Below are 17,863 nucleotides of genomic sequence, written 5' to 3' on the forward strand. Positions count from 1 at the left end.
CTGCTGAAACAGAATAATTTAATTGTTCCAAACTGAATTTTATTTTATTTTATTTTTTAATTTTTTATTTAGCAATATATGTATGTCAGATGTCATAATTTCTGAGGGGAGAACATTGTGAGGGCTTTTTTTAAATTACCTTCATTCACTTTTATTATCTCTGTCTTTTATACATTTTTTTTGTAACTCCTCTCTTTTTAGGGCTCCCTCTGGAAAATATTTCAACTATACTAAACTCACCAATGTGTTTTTTTTTATTTAAGTTTGAAGACTTGGCTTTATGCAGTACATAAGACCACACATGAAGAATTTGAAGTAAAATATCCTCTTATTCTTTGTCACACCTTAAAAAATGCATCCCTTAGATCTTCAAACAAGGGATATTAACCTGTTCAATACGGTGTTCACAAGTTCTCAGATGTCCTAAACAATTACAGCTGTGAAGAGTGTTTTGGAATGGCTGAAATATAACATTTCAATTATCTTTGAAAGTGCTCTTTAGGTTCTAAGAACCTTTAGGTTCTTCCATAGCTACCAACTAAGAAATACAACCTTAAGTCCCTATTGTCAGAAGGAATTATCCTCAAGCTATTGCAATTCACTTTCTACAGGAGCTACATATACTTTTTAGAATGAAATCTTTATTATCTTCCCCTTACTGTCTTTCAGTTTCTCTGCCACTTTGTTAAGAACCAGTGGCCTCAAATGACTTCAGATTTCATCCCCCTTCCTGACTACTGGACAAACTAACTGACAAGAGTCTGTGCACTTTAATAGTGTGCCCTCGTCACCTGTCCGCTAACAAAATCAGGTAATGTGAATTTTCCTCCCATACTCTGTCACATATTTTGTGACAGTGAAAAGATTGAAAGTCACATTTTTGGTTTTAATGACCTACTGGGGTAATGAAATCCAGTGATGAACTATACCTTATGTAAAGGTTTATTTCCTCGTAAGCTAGAAATAGTCTTGAGTTTTAGGGAGTTTTCCTGTTTCATGGTGAAAAAGAAAATGGAAAGCTTGAACAGTCTTCATGTGTTGTTATAATTTTTACCAACCCCACTCAAATTCCCTCTAGCCCTTGTCCTTTCAAATATTTCACATATTCACAAATTCATGACAGGATGAACTGGTGAAAAAAATATACTTTATTTAAATAGCTTCAATTATATAATGACCTATTTGCATTTTAATAGAGGTTTTGAGTAGAACACCTGAGACTTCCAATAAAATAGGGATTTAAATTTGCAGGTAATTAAAGATCAAGCAGGTTGTGAAATTTCTGTTTGATCTACTTAATAAACCTGTTTACTGTCATAGACAATAATGTTGCTGACCCCAAATTGTCCCAAGTTATCAAAGCAAAAAAGTTTTCCTCTGACTGTACTAATTATTCAGAAAGTGAGCATTATCCATGTCAGGAATATCCTCTTTAAGTTGAGATGCTATTTTAGTTATTGCATCTGTAGCTTGGAATGGATAAGGCAGAATAAAATAACTGAAGAGAAAAAATGCTGAATATATAATTCAGTATTTGTTGTCTCTGGTCAGCAGTTGTTGGTCAGTTAAGAGTGCCTAGGGACTAACCCTACATAAATTCCATTGGCATTAATAAGACTTAGTCCCACAAATCCCATGAGTATTGATTGCAGAATGAAACTGCTTGGTGATTACGAACGGGTCAGAAGTGAAGAAATTGTACAGACAGATTTTCCCACTGGGAATGACTAGTTGGGGATTAAATATTGTTCTCAGTTCACCATCTTTGACTCAGAAGTGCAAATGATGCCTTCTTTAGACAATTGATTGAGGCAAGGGCAAGTAGTATTACATTACTGAACTCAGCCAAGTCAAATTGCTGTAAGTTGTACTTAGGTCTCTAGAGTTTTCCATATTTTGCACCTAATAGGCATATTCCTAATCATGACTTTTCTGCTGAAAAGCTGCAGCCTGTATATTTCAGGGCAGGTAACCTTTCCAATAATGTTTTAGTCTTTTCATTTCAGTTGTGGGTGGTACAAATAGCACCAAACCGGACGAAGAATTCACAACTGCAATGAGAGCTGTGAGAAACCAAATTCATACTCAGAAAAAACAGTTACGTTAAAATCATGTCCCCACTATGTCTCTGAGTATTTAGGTGCCATTGTATTCTAAGAACGGACTGCTTGGTAATCTCTACTCAAAACGTAGCAGATCTGCTGAAGAATGAAGTTGAGACACATTACATGAACCATAGTTCATGGAAAGGGAAATTTACCTTTATGGGGCAAGGATTTTAATATTTTCCTGTTCATGTTTTTTGGTTATTTGGGGATTTGGGGGTTTTCTTTGGTTGTTTATGATACTTTGGATGTACTTTTTGTTCTCCTAGCTAATGATGTTGTTTTTTTCTTATGAAGCTGTATGTTTGGAATCTACAAAAACTTGAAACAAAGGGTCATCACAGACTATCTCAGCTGCTTTAACCATTCCTAAGGCTGTCTTGGCTCCTTTTGGATAACTCCTTTTGGTTCTGTAATTTAGTTACTCCAAGACATTTAGTTCTCAATTATGTTCAAAGCTTAGAAGAAATTAGGTTGCATGTATGATGTTGTCTATGCCATACTAATGATCTTGGCTAGGAGTTATTTTTGTCTGTGACATCAAAGTTCTCTTTGCCAGTTACGATCCTTACCTCCTCCTCTAAGTGGGGATATCTGGCAATGCCATACATGTCCTTATGCCCCCCTGATGCCATGGTGAGGACGTAGCACCAATGTTAACTTCCATGTTCTCAACCCAGCCCAAGGAAATGAGGACATCCCCCAGTGTGCACCAGGGCAGCCTGCCCTCTGCAATGGGAAGTGTGCAACCATGTCCCTAGACTGCAGAGTGGCCTGCTCAGAACTTTATTGCCCATAAGGAAGTTCTAGGACTCCAGTCCAGCAACTTAAGGTAGTGTCCGAGTGGTGACAAAGATGCTTCTGACCTTGGAGCTGGAGTGAGAGAGTCTGCTCTCTTTGTGGTATCTTGAATCTGTGACTTTTAGCACACCTGGGCACATGTATGCTGCATTGTGACAAGGTTTTAGCAGTGAGGAGTGGCAAGCACTGGTTGCCTTAGCCTCTCTGGAAGCTTTAATTTGTAACTTAGGGCTCACAAATACCTCCTTGTGGGAAAGGCTAAGAGGTGCCTCTGGCTTGATGTGGTGAACCTCACTGCTGGTATTACATACTATTGTACCTTTGTTAGCATCCTGCTAAAGTTGGAGGAGGTCACTTACTGAGTCCTCTGTGCTTATATGAAGGTGATCTGACACAAAATTTAGTTAATTCTGTTCTTTTTGTAATAGGTGGTTAATAGACTTATGAGGTTGAACATAGCTTTGAAGTTACATATTTTGAGTATAACATTGTCCTATACATTATTATGATCTACTCTTCCTCCAGGAGAAGTTATAGAATGTGGAAGCTAGATTCCAAAACATCTGACTCCCTTGAATAATCTTTTATCTGTAGTAATGATATTAATTTCAACAGAAATAAATTTCAACACTCAGCGTCATAAATCCTACTTTAGCTTTCTGTACACACTAGAATTATTCTAAACTAGCCTTAATTGCATCTATTTGAAGAAATAAAGAGATATTTTAGTGACTCAGCTAATTGTGGATTTTGGTTTTACAGAGTGACTCAGTGGCTAAATTTACTGTCTGATTTATGTGAAAATACTGCCCAGAGTCAGATCGCCAGAGCTCAAACTCTTTTATAAAATCAAAGTCAAATCTTGATTATCTGGTTTACTGAATTAATCAGGCCATACCTCCTACTAAAAGCTAGCATTTCTAAAAAGCATCTACTCTTATTTTTTTAAGTCAAGTTCAAGTAACGTTTTAGGTACATAAATTCCATTACTATTTTCATTTTTGTTTTATTAATTTATCTGCTTCACCCAAAACTTCTTGAATCTAAAGAAACAGTATCCTTTTCCTTATTAGCAGTACAGCAGTTATTTGAAGCTATGGATTATTTACAGTCATTTGGCATTGGCTGTTTGCCCGCTGAACATGCACTTATATACCATCAACGAGTATTTAATCTGTATCAATTGTCTTTAGTATCTGCAGGTTATCTGCCTGGAATGGCTATCTCAGGTAACATATCATGCCTAGCAGAAGTCTCACCACTATCCTCAGATCAAAATAGTGTTATGGAAACATTTCCGATGAACTAAATACATTTTTTGAAGACAAAAACTTTAGAACCTCTATTTTCCTTTGTTGCATTAGAAGTGTTGCTGCTTTTACTTTACCCCTAACCAGTGTATTTGAATGATTTATGCTAACCTCTAGTTCTCTTCTCATGTGGTATTGTGGAATCAAAACTGAGTGCTGTGATCAAGTGGCCACAGACAGCAATGAATAACAGTAGTAGGTACACACTTCTAGAGTTTATCTGTTGTGCGAAGACTTATAAAGTGCCTTGAAAGACAGCTAGATGTTAGCTGTGTGGCTAAGTTCCATTAAAAAAAAAATCCTTGGATGTATTTTCTTCCCCTGTAATTGTTTTCAGATTGGTGAAAATCTATAATTTTTAAAATTTAAATAGACGTAAACTCTGATCTTGTCTGGAAATCTAATTAAATAGTCTCAAACACCATTTCAGTACAGTATATGGATTGTTACCACAGTTCAGTCTCTACAGATTCAGAGTTCAGTGTTGCTGATGGAACAGAAATGAACTATTTTGACTGCAGCAATTCTAAAAATATATGCACATTTTAGCGCAAACATCCAAAAAATAAACCCTAATATTTATTCTTCCATATTTTCCATTATGCTTTGCCTTCAGAATACATTTTGTGTTCAGAATTTCATAGTCTTATAGGAGAATATAGCTTCTGAAAACAGGGAAAGGAATGCGTGAATCCACTGCTTCTGAGGCAATCTACTAATGTAGATAATATTAGTGGTACTTGAATTACTAATATTAATTACTGTCTTTATGGTGTTCATAATGTACCTGTATTTGTACATCACTGTCTTTTAAATTGATACAGATGATCCAAATCCATTGAATCAATAGAAAAATGTTTATATTTGTAAATATAATAAATTTGCGCATTGCAACATTTATATTCAAATGAAGGTTATCCTTTCCCACTGTGTTATTTTAGGTCCAGTGTCACTCAGAGATATTTGCTGCCTGTTCCATACTTTATAATTCCAAACTTTAAATGTACTTGAAACATGATTTAATAGTCCAGGACAGAGATCAGTTTTGAATAAACATCTTCAACTGTGACTTTGCTGCCACCATTGATTAGACTGGCAAAAAAGGTCACTTGTTTCTTTCCAGCTAATTTGAAGTGATTCAATAACGAATTCCACATCAGGTAGAAGAAAATACATTGTATAGTATAAGAAAGAAACACTGATCAAATTTCAGAATAACCTGAAGAGAATTAACTTGAATAAGAAATCTCTCTTGCTTAATGGATAAGAATTTTTAGCTAAAGGCGATGATACATATTTTCTGTATATCAGTTTCAGTTGTCACTAATAGAATAAATAAAAAATCCAGTCTTTGGTGAGTCAGATTTTAAAATACAACCCATCTCTTTGCAAAGTTTTAATGAAAATAGGATGATTCAGACGATTGCATAGCAATGTTATGATTTCCATAACAAATCTTTATCATGTGCTTTGCAGACATCCACTTATTTTTCAAATCATAGGGTTAAGGACTGAGTCATCTTTAAAAATCTTTATAGCTCCTATAGAATGTAATACAGCTTTATCAAAGAGTTCCGTAACACTTCACCCAATTATCTAAACAATAATAATAGATACCAATAAAGCTGATAGAATAAGAAGGTGTGAATAAATTACAGATTAGTTCTGTCAACAGGCAAAAAGGTACCTAAATAAGTTTTCTAATTATAACATACATTTAAAAAATATCATAAACTAATTTAATAGGCCTTTTTTATTTATACCAGCTATGCCCCTGAGGAAAATGGCAAAAAATATTCGTGAACTAATGCAAGTAGGATGGGCAAAAATAAATTGAAGCTGGTTGGAAATCACAGTTCCTTTCTGTAGAATAAAATGAAATCTAAACTCTCTCTGCCTACATCTTTTAGTAATTTGCAAAATCTAAATTCTGACATTTTTGGAATCAAAATTTTGGTTTAATTTTTGCACCTTTTGAAATATTTATATGAAATTAATTTAAAAGTGAGAAACTGATTCAATTTCCATGAATAGGCCTTTAATTCCTGCTTTTCACAGTTATCAAAGTGTTTTAAAATATTTAACAAAGTTTTAACCACACTAGAACATGGAAATGTAGCTTACCTAAAAAACAGTTTAGAAGGTTTCATTGACTTCTCTAAATAGTTCTCACGACTAAATAAAATACCCCATTAAAGATATACTCAAAACTGACTTCAAAGGAATATGCCAGAATATTTATAGAAATAAAAGCTAGCCTGGGATACACACAGTATAATGGAATTTGTATCAAGGTATGCTCAGAAACATTTCAATATTTAATACTGTATAGTGATTAACTATCAAGAATGAAAAAAAAGAATAAATCTTCATAGGTCTTATCAATTTTTGTTTAAAACTATTGAAGTAGTCTTATATTAACCTTTCTATGGCACCTTTATCTGTTTATTAACGTGATGACATTTGAATGGCTTTCACCTTTCAAAAGACATATATTTATATGCTTATATCTGTCTGACATCCATGCATAAAACTGTTAACTTTTTGTTTACTTTTGTTGTTCATAAAATTTTTACTTGTTTTGCTTATTTTACTATAGAACAATACAGTAATTCTATATAAAAGCTGATTTTTTGTCATTCCCTTTCCCATATTTTTAGTAAATATTTGAATGCCCATTATGCAGAAGCTGTAAAAGCATATTGTCTATCACTGTGAAGTTCCAATTCAAAGATTATTTTCTACACAACACAGAAGAAATCTTTCATCAAGAAAAAAAAGAAAAGAAGGGATTGTGACAAACACACATTTTTGGCGTCCTTTTGTGCAACAAAAATAGAACAGAAGAGAAGGGATTGTGACAAACACACATTTTTTGGCGTCCTTTTGTGCAACAAAAATAGAACTAAAAGGAAAGGTAATTGGAAGGCCATTTTCAAAAAAAGAAATGTCTATTGGTTGTCTCTGCTTTAATATTTCAGAAGTTTGGAGATAAAAGGTATTCTTTCTTTGACAGCAATCATTGTTCAGGCTGTCATCACTCAAGTCAGCAATTTCATCACTTCACAGCAAAAGCGTCATTAGGAAAAAGGGGAAAAAATCCAGATGAACAACTTAAAAAAAAATCCTAACCAAACCCCCTTCGAGTAGCAAAAACCCATATTTTTTTCCCCAATATAAAAGGTCTATATTTTATAATTTTTTCAGAGCTGAGAGTGATTCCAGTAGGATTATAGCTAGAGCAAATCTTTGTTCATGGTAATAAAAGAAAACAAGCAGAGAGGCAGTTTCTTGCTTAAAACAGTGTGGTAGCAATTTAAGACCATAAGTGTGAACTAGTAAACAAAGGGTGGTGGAACATACTTTTTTCCCCAATATAAAAGGTCTATATTTTATAATTTTTTCAGAGCTGAGAGTGATTCCAGTAGGATTATAGCTAGAGCAAATCTTTGTTCATGGTAATAAAAGAAAACAAGCAGAGAGGCAGTTTCTTGCTTAAAACAGTGTGGTAGCAATTTAAGACCATAAGTGTGAACTAGTAAACAAAGGGTGGTGGGGTTTTTTTATGTTTATTAAAGGTTTTTGTTTTGTTTGTTTGTTTTGTTTTAGTTTTTTTTGGTTTTTTTTTTCATTGCACTACTAACACATAACTACTAAAACTACTTTCTTATAGAAAAGGAAAGCAAAGTTATTTGAAGCTCAATTTATTTTTATTTATTCTTAGAAGTTAAGAAGATTAAAATTCTGGATGATGTCACTAATTGGCAAGCAGGAAAACAAAGAGATTAGAGTCTGAAAACAATGAACTGATTAATAATTTCTTAAATGCCTTTATACAGTATCATCATCTTTCATGTTCTTTTAAAAGAAAATAAAAGAAATAGAAGGCTAGAAAAGTAAGGAAAAATCAATTAATTTTGAAAGGTGATTATGCAGCTAATTAGGAAAACTCACAAAATACCTCTGGAGGAAATGGTGCTACATACTAGCCTCAATTCATAGTGAAAAATTCATCAACACCAATGGTAACTGTTTACAGACTTCACTAAGAGTATTTCGCACTGAGTTTCTGACTGAAAGTCTGACGAAGTTGATGGACTTATCCAGGTCAATTTCAATTTATAAAACTGCCAAAACAGTCTCTTGAAAGATAAAAACCTATGGAAAAATGGAGAATGGAACAGAGCATTCAGGAACAGAGCCATGAGCACCAGATTTGGATAGACATGGGCCAGTTTAGACCAAATATTAGTTGATTTTGGAACTCTGTTATGCTTTTTCAACACAGATAAGAAATGCTTGCAAACCTTGTAAATCACGGTATTAAGAATACCATAATTTTAATCTTCTTGTTAATCATAATTACTCATTCTCAATCAGTATGTGCTGCTACCTTGAATGCATCAGTTCTGGGTATTTTAATGTGACAGAAGGGCTCATTACTTTATAACCCACACTGTATCACAAAACTCTTATGCAGACATGGCATTGATATATGTACTCAATCACCTCCACACCTAAAATAATGCGAAAGATCAACCTGATGATAAATATCTCACCTCTCTAGAGGCCAGAAGTCACTTTCTGTTAAGGTTTCCTTCAGTAATGGTATTCCAGCAACATACTGCGCAAATTACAGCTTAGGCTGTTTACTTATTTTACATCTCTTCATACACTACTTTTCAGGTTGTTCTCATGGGCTACTGAGTTCTGGCTTCTTGTGAGGGGATGGATGATAACTCAAACATCCTGCCGTGGCCTCCCACATAGACAACTTGCTATGTACAGCTGTACTGTGAAGACTTGGATAGTCTGCTCTGCTTGATGTTCATTTTGCCGCCTGTAGATCTTTCTTGGAGAGCCTTTTAAATATTCTGATTATAACTGGACAGCAGCTGATCTTTGATTTGATTCTTATTTAGAAGTGCGTCTCAGTTTGAGACAAGTTTAGGAGGAAACGCTCTGGAAGGAACATCTCCTCCCCAAAAGACAGGTTTCAGCACTCCCTCCCCCACCAATACAAAAGAAATTTCTTGGATGAAAGTGAAAAAAAGTATTTATTTAACAAGCAGAGTGCCAGCAAAGCACAGGAAACAAATGAGTAATGTTGGATAATAAACCTCGATGTGGAGAAAGCTGGTGGATTTAGAGTTCCCTCTGTAGCTGGCTCTGCCCCTCCCGAGGCCCAGGCAGGGATGTGGTATTCCCACAGCCTCTCTGCTGGTCCACAGGGTCTGATGATCTGTTCTTGGATCACAGCTAGGCCAAACAGTTCCAGAAGAAGAAGAAGAAGTTCTGGAGGATTTCAGTATGCCGATATGGGAGAATTTCTTGCCTCAGCCAACAGGCTGGCTAAAAGCAGGAAGGTGCTCCCTTGGCTCTGCAGCAGGGGAGTGTGTGGGAGTCCTTGAACACAAACTGCGCTGAAGAATTCGCCTGACTTTCCCGTTTTCCTCAGATCCAGCTTAAAGCTGCAGGACCCATTTCTGGGCAATAAGCAGATGATGGGGGAATACAGTATTATCATAAAACCACCCAAGACAAAATGTTTATTGATGAAGTGGTGTAATGAAATTTTTATTACCGTGAAAGGATAGGAGTAGATTTTTTTAAATGAGCATTGCCATAGGATGCCTTTTTTCAAACATCTGTAATTGAGGGTTCAGAAGATCAGTAGTAATTTATGGGTTTGCCACAACCCTTTGCAAATGACCTATTTTCCTTCACATTAAATTTTTAAGAATTTATGATGATCTGCATAATGAAAAATATTGCTATCTAAATGTTATAATGAGGTTATACTTATTATAATGTTTAACCATCTTATGGCATATTGTGAAATGTGAACAGCAGCTAGACAACTTTCAAGTTTCTCCATTTTCCCATGCTTTAGATAGATTAAAGGTTAATTAATTCACATCTGACTCTTAATTGATTTTTTAAAATTGCTTGATTAAATCACGCTCTCAAATTTGTTTACCTGTCATATTTAATATGGGATTACACACAATCTTCAAACTTGATAAACAATTACATTTTAAAAAGTAGGGAAATATCTAATAAGTATTTAAAATAAGATGACATCAGATAAACCAATGAAGCATTCTCTCTCTTTTTTCATTTTTTTAAATTTCTTTTGGTAATAGACCAGATGAGCTATGTGTTGAGTCAAGAAATTTCATTACAAGGTTAGCAGTTATTAAAAGATATTTTTCAAGTTAATGTATTCAAGGTAAAGTGGAATAAGATAAAACATTTTATAATTAATATTTTTCTTGCTACTCTTGTTTTGGCATTATGATTATTATGGTTTATTGCATATTAAGAAGCATTTTCTTAATGAAAGGACGGGTAAATTGAGTTCCTACCTGGTCCCATTCAAGACAGTGTTTGACAAGTCTCTCAGGTGTTTGCAAGTCCTTGTACGCTTTTAAGATATATTCAGATAATAAGAAAAATACCATTAAAAATATTAGTATTTTGCAATTAAAAGTACTGATTTTGGGGGTGAAACTAGTAATAATCTTAGTAATTCAAATATACCATGCTCAATTCTCACATGATTTTGTTGTTATGACAGAATACTTTATGGATGTTAGTGCCTCCATTAATTGAGTGAATTCCTTGCAAGAATGCCTTCTAATTCTTTGGCTAATTAAGTGAAAAGGAAAAGGTTTCCTTTCCAGATTGTATTCCTTTATCTGAAAGTTGGAAAATAAGTACCTAAAAACCCATAATAAAAATATTTTTCTGTTTGCTACAAACTCAATGGTTCGTGCTCTTTTGTTTCTGGAAATAGAATAAATTAATGTCACACCTTCTCCAGAACTGCCACTATAACACATTATTATTCTACACACACACACACAAAAGAGAAAGCTATGTTTTTTTTATAAATACTTATAGACATGATAAGGAAATTTGCAGGGAAAAAAAAGAATATTCTGAAAAATATATTGCACTTTTTAGTTTCTTAATACACCAAAACAAGGTTTTAGGGTTCCAAACAAATCACATAGATGTAAGTGAAAAGAGTTCCAGGCTTTGCTGAGAATGTCTGACTACATCATTCCTGGTTCCACCTTGAGTGTCATTTCCAAACATTCTTCCCAAAACAACAGAAGGCCCATCCTTAAATAACACCAGGGTTGTCTGCTGCCAGCTCGTGTGAATGTGTAGGCAGAGAAATGCCAAACCAAGTGAGCTTTGGGCTGGTTCCAGGCAATTTTCCTGTCTGTTTCTTCTCCACTCACTGGCAGCTTTCTCTCTCTCTCTCCTCCCTTTTCCATTGCTTTTTTGTGACATGTGGCTACCAGAAAGCTGCAGGATACCACAGAGCAACACCATGCAGGAACTCATCTAGGGCACTGTACCCCAGAGCAGTCCCTTCACACATACCAGGTCTTGGTTTATATCCTCCAGGGCTGTGCTTCAGAGAGAGAAACATGGGCACTTGTAGGCATAGCTAGACTTCCTCCTGAATATCCAATCCCTCCTTCACTGGGAGGTGGTTGTCATACATATGTCTAGTTATGTAAGCCTGAGTGAGGAGACTCTCAAAATTGTCTTGACCATTGCACCTGCTCTGCAGATGCAGCAGGATTTGCCACTTCGCACCTGTCCTGGGGAGCCTTCTCACCCACCCTTTTGAATGAGACAAATGACCAGTCCTGCAAGGCTGCTTCTTGGAGATGTGGCATGGTGCTTTGATGAAGAGACTACATGTGACCATGCCTGCCTGCTTCTGCCTCCTTCAGGGGAGACACAAAATCTTCTGAGAAAAAAAAGAGTGCTTTCTTTCCATGTACTTTAACCTTCATTTTGTTTCATAGTTTATACAGTTTATGGAGTTCTCAGTTCTTTATCAAAATACTTTATATAAAGGAAAAACTCTCAGATCTCTTTACAATTTCTCTTGTTTCTCAGTGGTATTTTAACAAGAGCAAATAAATTTCATGTTTCCCATCTCCTTCCACCTTGCAGTTATGCAAGCAAAACAAACAGTATTTGGCATGGGGGCATCTAATAACGAGACCTTTAGGAGCAGTGGTTGAACTGTGAGGGGTGAGAGCTGCATGTACAGAACTCATTTTTCCTTTTGAAGTGGAAGTGTTTGAATGTAGCTGCCCACTGGATAGAAAAGTCTGTCATATGCATGCATTTAAGGAAATGTGGGATGAGAATATCTGTAGGGAAGAATTCCAGATTAGCTGTGACATGACAAAACTGGCTCTAGCTCTCTACTGTTAATAAGATAAATACCACTAAGCTTGTACAATGACTTGTGGATGAGGCAAGTACAAGGGCCATGAGAAAAGCTCTGTGAAGACTTGCTCCATAGCTATCATATTGCTAGAGTATTATTCAGCAGTATCTAAAACCACCACTGAACAGTAACACAACAAGAAAATATGGCCAGATTTATTTCACTTATCCACTTATTCTGGTTTTTGAGTGTTCAAATTTTTTAAGTGTTACATAAAAAATGCCAAACCCTACTGTTAATTTAAAAAACCCCCGAAAACTGACCTATACAGCCTTCTTTATTTATTTATTTATTCATTCATTAGTTCTCCATGGAGAATACTATGGTTAGAGGTTTTCCCAAGGGATGGAAAGTCAGGCAATATAGATAAGCTGACAGGATCTTGCTCTTCCTGACATATTTTGTACTTGTAAAGCTACTTTAAAATTTATAACGCTGTTTGCAAACCTTCACTAAGGAAATGATCATTTATCATTTTGGTTATATCTAAGGTCAATGTTCATCCACAGGAGGCCATGCATAAGATAAGGCATAGATTTTTTAACAAGATAGGCTCCACCAAATAGAAGATAACACTAGAAGATTGTCTGCAAGTAAGATGTATGCACTTTAATTTGTAGAAGTGAAAGTGTTTCGGCCTTTGTTTTCCTTTGTCTCCATCGTTTTGGCAGGAACTCTGTAGCCTATCAGGTTTGCACATCTGCAAAGCAGCACAGGAAGCATTGCAGAAAAAGATGTTTACAGACAGAAGATTAATATGGCTTTTAAGGATTTGTTTCCCCTGTACTAATACAGTTAGACTGATGCATCTATTTGCATTTATTTACTTTAGACTCATATCTAAGGGGGACTAGAAAGTCATTTTCTAGTTTGGTTTCTGACATCAGAATAAAAGATCTGTTTCTTTTGAAATGGGGAAACCAAGATCTAGGCCATACTGCAGAAAAATATTGATAATGTGGAAAATGAGGAAAAGGGAGTCCAATTTGGGAAATCTCTACTGTTTTAGCTTCAGATTGCTGTTCTCTCTAGAAATGATGCTTCTGCTTCCGCTTTGAATTTGTGTCTCTCTCTGGAGTATTTAATTGCAGGACAACTTTCTCTGCAAAATGAATAACCTGAAGACTTTCTAAAGATAGGCTGTAGGACTTCAGTTTTTATAATAGCAGGAACAAGGTCAAAATGCCCAGACAGGATATGTTAATGAATGGATGCAGGTTGCAGTTTTTGGAATTGCTTTGCTGGTGCATTGCAGCAAATACATTTATGGTGCTAGTTTTTGGTCAGTGAATGCATACATTTGATCTTCTCCTGGAGTTGCACAAGGACAGTCAACGTGATAATTAAATGAAATGGTACTAGAGTTGATTAGGTGGAACAAAAAACTCCTAGTAAACACTACATTTTATGGAATGTCCTGTTTATCCTTTGATTTCCTTTTGATAAATTCAATGACCTTTACCTTTTATGCAGCACTGAGACACATAACTCACCAACATAAGGGTTCATATCTGTATGTCAGAAGTTTACTGAGTATTATATCTCAGAATGTTGTACAATTCATATGCATGTATCTTGATACTTACATAAAAAGTGTGAACAGTTTTGAGTCTTGTAGGATTCTTAAAGTCAGAAAATATTTTATCAGTATGTATGGCAAAGAAGATACACAATTAAATTTAAATTCTTTTGTGAAATGGTGAAAAATCATCAGTTCTCAAACTTTGAAGAGAGAGGCCATGATGGTCAAGGTCTTTTCTCACTTTCTCTTATGCAAAATATTTCTCCAGGGATGAATGAGAATCTGTTTGTCTGTGTGAGTACTGAATTTAATGTCATTATATTCTTCTTAACATAAAAAAAAAATCTTCAATTTTTTTGTCAAATCCTTTATTTTTGCATTGGGAATACACATTTCTTACAGAATTTAACAAAATTCTGATCTTTTCTTATTTAAAAAATCCTTTCCCAACATTATAGCTACTATTTAATACACTAATCAGAATATCTAGCATGTCAGTATAAAATGGAATATATTTTAAACAGAGCCACTTTAGATATGAAGAATTATGTGAAGGTCATTGAGAAGGTGGAGCCAGACTTCTCCCAGAAGACTACAGTGTAAGCATATAAGAAATGGACAAAAGTTCTAAATATATTAATTCAAACTAGATATTAGGGCATAAAAATATCTTACTACAAGCATGACCAAACACTGCAACAGAGATATTGTGGAAGTTCCATGGTCATAGTCAAAACTTGACTGGGTTTAAGTCTGAACAACCTGGTCTAAATTTGATGTTGAACCTGTCTTTGCAATTGGCCCTGTATTGACCAGGGCATTGGACCAGATGACTGCTACAAGAAGTACAGGTTATGTCACCAAAAGAGCACCAGATAATCATCAAACTGCCTTTTATGCTAAGTAGTCGCATTCTTGCCAAGAGTTTTGCCTGTAGGTCAATATGAAAACCAGAGAAAACAGATTTTGTCCCATTCTTGACAGATGACTGCCATATTGAAATTCATCATGAGTTTGCTCTAGCTGGCAGCTATGTTAATATGCAAAAAGGAAGAGGGAATTAGCTGAATAAGTACAAGAAATAAAGTACTCTCTCATTCTACAGCTGGCTTAAATAAATAAAGACTGAGAAATGATTTAAAGAACTGTGGTGAGAGATTGTTACTATTACTTCTACTGTTGGTACTTCTTGCAGCACAAAACACAAGTAACTGGACCAAAATTCTACTAATCTGACATTTTCCCTGGACCATAATTGCATTTATAAAATAATGAATCTTTGTTTAGTATAAGACAATGTTTTTCTTAAAACATATTTTCTTAAAAGTTCTAAGGCTATTGAGCTATGAAAGGATTATGACTTTTCAAACAAAATTACAATGTATATCCCAATGGAACAGAGAAAGGAGCAAAGCACTCTGCATTTTATGTCCACAGATATACTAAACATGACTATCTTAGACTCACTGATGTTACTGTCAAACTTTGTCAGAAATACCCAGTAAGCAGCAGTTTACTCTTAGCAAACATGTTAGCTTCTTATACGCTAAAAGGCAGTGCAGGAAAAAAAAAAGAGTAAGGCTTGAAAAGCAAAGCCATTTGCCATTTCACAAGCAGCACAGATATAATAATTTTGAAGTCATTAGGATATCTGTTTTTCAATTACAGCATGCACATTAGTATGTTTTGCTTTAAAAAAAAAAAAAAATTGGAGAAGCAATTTAGAAACTCTGTCTCAGACAGAAGAAAACGTTAACATCAAGTAAGTCAGCCCAGTTGCAACTTCCACAGATCAAAGCTGGAAAATGTGTAATCGTCTAATATGAGTAGATAAGGATAATATAAAAGATCACAGAGCACCAGAAACAAGACAGAAACAGAAGAAGTAAAATTGCTGTAAGTCCTACATAATGAAAATGATGAAGCAAGGCAAGATTAAGTGAAGTGCATTGTTGCATGATTTACCAAAATCTGAATATCGATCTAATATCAATATCCAACTGAGACGGACAAAAACTCTCTAACAGTTTAAAGTTAGAAAGTGCATGTTTTATTTGGCGCCTGCGTGGGATAGCTCCCTAGGACGCAGGCCCCGATCCAAGCAAACATGATACCTTTTATTTCCAAATATTATGAATATCCAAAATACAAATGCATATTCATAGCATTAACACCTCCTATTCTCTGCTTTGTATGGAAATGAGCTTACATGTCATTAAGCATGCGTAGTGTGTGTTCTGAATTGAGTCGGTGGTCTTGAATTGGGTCAGTGGTCCTAAGGAAGATGAAGTAACTCATCTTCCTCACTTTGACCTTTTTGCCTTTCTGAGTTTTAACAATCCTAATTACTTTAGTGACCTCTCAGTTTCTTCTTGCATGACTTTTGGACGGGTTCCCACAACAAAGGGAGGAAATTGGTAATTGTCCTTGTTCCATACAACAACTTATCAATGTTTCTACTCCTTATTCTAAGCACAGCTAAACAAACATGCAAATGACAGATCATCAGTTATTTGGTAACCAGTTACTATTATCTAAAATGCTATTTCAGGTCCAGCTCTCCTAACTATTTTAATTAACTCTCACTGGGCCCAAATTCTTTCCTATTCCACCCATTCCAACACAGCTAGCCTATAACTAAAATCTTTGTGTTTCTTCTAAATCTATGTTTCAATAGTGGCATTGAAACCTGTCAGGAATGTTATTTTTACCCAACCATAAGCTCAAAAGGTATAATTATAAAGGAAGTGCCATGACCAAACTTAGTGGATAAACAAGCACTACATTGTTTATTTGAAATATGACACTTTCCAGTGAAATAACTAACTACATAATAATATCTCAGATCCCAGAACTACAGTAATAAATACTAACTACAGTAAGAAATACAAACAACTGAACCTTTAGACTAGTATCAGTTGTTCCTGCTACTTCTGAGTACCTATTATCAAAGTAGTTATTTTCTGGGAGGGTTACTAAGAGTATTATTTTCTAGAATTCTGACGTACTGTTTTTTTTTCTTTTCTAGTAATGACATGGTGTTTGTTACCTGAGCTTGATGCTATTCAAGAGGTTAAAATGTCTAATAATACAATGTAAAGAAAAAACATAATTTCTACGTGCTCATTTACTATGGTTTCACAACAACATGAATTTGGTTTTTTTAGATGGCTTTCTGTATGCTGTGCTGTTCTGAAATGTGAAACACTCGACCTGGAAAATACCTGTTGATAAATAATAAAGACAGCATAGGTATGCAAGGAAAAGAAACCATGAATACAAGTGCCTCCTTTCTCTCAATCAATTTTCAAGATTTTTCTAAACCCCAGTCTGTCTTGGTTTGAAAGACAGGTGTCTGCCAAGGAAGGCAGGAGTCTCCCTTGAAATGAAAAAAAAAAATTGCAACCCCCTTCCCTCCGAATTATTATAATTTTGAAATCAAGGGACTTTCAGGCAAAGATATGAGGAATAGGAATAACAGTTCTTTACTATTATATATCTATATGTGTATAACCAGTCACACAAACAACAATAGCTATGGCAAACAATCACAAACCCAGTCCCAGCCTTCTCGGCTGTCGGGCCCTTTCCCCTCGGGTGCAGTTCCGCTCGCAGCCGGCAGGGGCGCTGGCGGCTCCCGGTGAGCAGGGCAGGTGCGATGGTTCCCCCGCGGCTGCAGGGGGCGCTCCGGAGCGAGCTCGGGGAGCACGTGGCAATGGTGGCCTGGGATCCTGGGAAAAGATGGAACAAAGGCTTCACAAACTCCTGGGCAGTTGATCCCGGGCTCTCAGGAACAGCAGGCTGGAACGGCAGGGACGAACGCAAATCCCGGGTGGCAGACGAGATGTATCCAGATGGG

This window comes from Corvus brachyrhynchos, unplaced genomic scaffold (assembly GCF_000691975.1).
Source record: "Corvus brachyrhynchos isolate BGI_N302 unplaced genomic scaffold, ASM69197v1 scaffold331, whole genome shotgun sequence".
NCBI classification, from domain to species: domain Eukaryota; kingdom Metazoa; phylum Chordata; class Aves; order Passeriformes; family Corvidae; genus Corvus; species Corvus brachyrhynchos.